Genomic DNA, 3,142 nt, shown 5'->3' on the forward strand with positions numbered 1-3,142 from the left:
CCATCCACCACCCCAGCGCCATCCACCATCCACCACCCCAGCGCCATCCACCACCCCAGCGCCATCCGCCCCCCAGCGCCATCCACCATCCACCACCCCAGCGCCATCCGCCACCCCAGCGCCAGAGCCCCTGAAGGACCCCCAGAACAGTTGCGGATGGGAACAGTAGCTGAGTACCCCAGCGCCATCCGCCACCCCAGCACCATCCACCACCCCAGCGCCATCCGCCACCCCAGCGCCATCCACCATCCACCACCCCAGCGCCATCCACCATCCACCACCCCAGCGCCATCCACCACCCCAGCGGGACCACTCGGCACATCATGGGCCTCTGTTCTCAGAGGGTCCCCAGCGGGCTGAGTTGCTTTGCGGGCCCCCTGCTTCCCATCCTGCTTCCCCCAGTGCCTTGCAGCAGATCCTAGACTCCCCTCCAGAACAGTCACTTGTGCCCAGACCCTTGTCTCAGGGTCTGCTGTGCAGGGAAGCCACCTGAGACTGAGGACCCTGCAGGCTGTCCTGACAAAGGCTATCCTAACAAGGGCAGCGTTAGTCGCATCTGAACAAGAGGAGGAAAGTGCAGGTGGCTCCAGCTGATGGTTTTCCAGAATGAGCCACAGCTGAGACCATGGCAGACACTGCAGGTGCAGCGGCCAAGCCCCGCCCAGCCTGTCTGAAGGCAGCTACTAACTAGACTTTGTTAAGAACTGAAAATCCAGGGCAAGGCTCAACAAACGGGGTGCCTGGAAAGAGGCTTCAAAGGGGACTTCACCAGGCAAAGGCAGGGGCAGCCCCTCCCTGGGCACTGCCAGGACGCCACTCCCGGGGTCCGTCTTACCCTGATCCTGGGTAAGGGTCCCCCATCATCCTGATCCCAGCACCCAGCACCTTCTCTCATCCACAGCAAGGCGGGAGTCTCTGACCTGGTGGTGCACGCTCTGTCCTCACCCTGCGGTCAGGGGAGACTAACCGACTAGCATCTGGTGACGTCCCTGCCCCACCCACATCCCACCCCACACTCTCTACTCACACTTCGAATCCTGCCATTGCTCCCTAGGGCTTCAATGCAGCTGAACCGCCAGGACCGCCGGGCCAGGGTTTCAGATATTGAAATATTGCCTTACGGGTTGGGGTCAGTACACAGTCCCTTCCCCACTCCCATCCCCCAAACACCAGTGTCTCAATGGGACTAAAAGGTTAACTCCACAAACGGCTCCAGGACATTACCACAGCCTGGCTCCCAGTTCTCCTTCTAGGGGAGAGGTAGTGGTCATTGTCGAAATCTTCTCGGTGCTTCCACCATGTGGCCGTGCCCCCGGCCCCACCTCCTCCCCGCTGTCCTGGGTCACCAACTCCCTGGCCTGTGCAGAGCCCGGGTGTTGCCCCCACTCCCTCCTGGCACAGAGCATAGCCTGTCTCCTCTGTCTTGGAGGCTACGGCCCCAGCTCTCCACCTCACTAACTCCTACTCAGCCCGCAAAGCCTTGACTCAGATGCCGCTTCCTCCGGGAAGCCCTCTCTGACCTCCAAGGCAACTCTGGCCCCCACAGAACTGAGTGCCCGCCCTCTCGACACTGCCCATGTTACTCTTGGTTCTCAGGTCGCTTGGCTAACACCTCCAGGCTGTTCGCTTGTTGGGGCCAGAGCAGATTGGGTTGGGTTTGTTCTGTTTTGGTTTTTTCCCCGCTGTATCCTCAGCACTGTGCAGGGCACCCAGCCCAGAGCAAGAACCAGGCTAAGGGAATGAATGGACTAGTGAATGGAATGCCGTCCTCACTGGCCCCGCGTTCCCTGCAAGCTCCCCACCCAGGAGGCGTGGGCTCCACTCTGACTCTGGACTCCTGGGACTGCTTGAGCTGCACGGAGCAATCTGCTCAAAAGCCGAACTGGACTCCTTGTCTTAAAGGATTGCAGAAAACCCTGGAGCTCGCTTTAATCCCAGCTGTCCATGGAGAGAACATGCAAACCAGCAGTGCTCAGGGCCCGGGGGTGAACTCACTGATCCTTAATCAGCAGCAGATGCTGGGAAGGGCGTGAGCAGACTTTTCTGAACCATATGGACTATTTCTTAATGCTCATGTTGAAAATTCTTCAGAGGCAGATCGGGGCTTGCTGGCCACGCAGGCTTTAGCTGGAGGCCTGTTCTTCTCTGATCCAGCACGGTGCTTGGGGTAGGGTCCATTCCTCCTCTGACCTCTCAACCTCACTGGTCAAGACCTCCAAGGGTAGCCCAGGGAACGGCCAGGCAAGGGGCACCTCCCTCAGCCGCCAAGAAAATGCAAGTCCTGTCTTCTCCGGCAGCTTCCCCGACATCCCGAGCCCGTAGCCCGTTTTCCCGTCAGGACTTGGGCGGAGTTAGCCATGGCTTGTCCTCTGACTCCATCAGGCGACAAATGCTTACCCAGCACCTCCTGCACCGTGGCTGGAGGGCCTGAGAGGCAGGTGGAGGCAGGAAGAAGTGGTCAGGGTACCGGAGTGGCTACAGTAGCCCTGGGGTCAGGCGTGGGTTCAAACCACAGCAAATGAATTTTACCACTGATTCCACAGTCCCCTCATCTATACAATAGGAAACAAATGAACTCTCCTTTCAGAGAGTCAGCAGACACGCTGTGTCCGGCACCTAGTAGGCCGTCCATATGCGGAAATGACTTTGTGATGTCCCGCCGTCCAAAAGGCTCTGGGCTCAATAAAAGACAGCTCTGATGGTGGCCGCTAGCCCCGACTGTCCCAGGGGCCTAATTTCTGACCACAGACAGATCCTGCTTCTAGCTCAGATTATGATGGTGCCCCTTGTTCATCCACAGAGAGAACCTAGACCCAGGATTGCGAGCACGCCAACGAGAAAAGAAAGATGGGAGAGTCAGGCACCGAATTCACAGAGCAGATCACGCCCCAGGAACAGGCCAAAGAGGCTGTCACTGTTTCTGCAGTTTCCTCGGATAAAAGGAAGCAACGTGGCCCATGTGCTTTGCTGGAAGGTTCCTCCAGTGAGGTCTCAGGTGAGAGGGAGTGGCAGAGCCCCCGACACGCAGAGGCACACAGCACAAGACAGGATGGCGTGGCACACGTGGAGACACAATAACAGAATACTCCATCCTTGTCTCTCTTTTTGTTATTCTCGGATATCCTTTTTTTTTTTTTTTTTT

This window comes from Mandrillus leucophaeus, unplaced genomic scaffold (assembly GCF_000951045.1).
Source record: "Mandrillus leucophaeus isolate KB7577 unplaced genomic scaffold, Mleu.le_1.0 Scaffold398, whole genome shotgun sequence".
NCBI classification, from domain to species: domain Eukaryota; kingdom Metazoa; phylum Chordata; class Mammalia; order Primates; family Cercopithecidae; genus Mandrillus; species Mandrillus leucophaeus.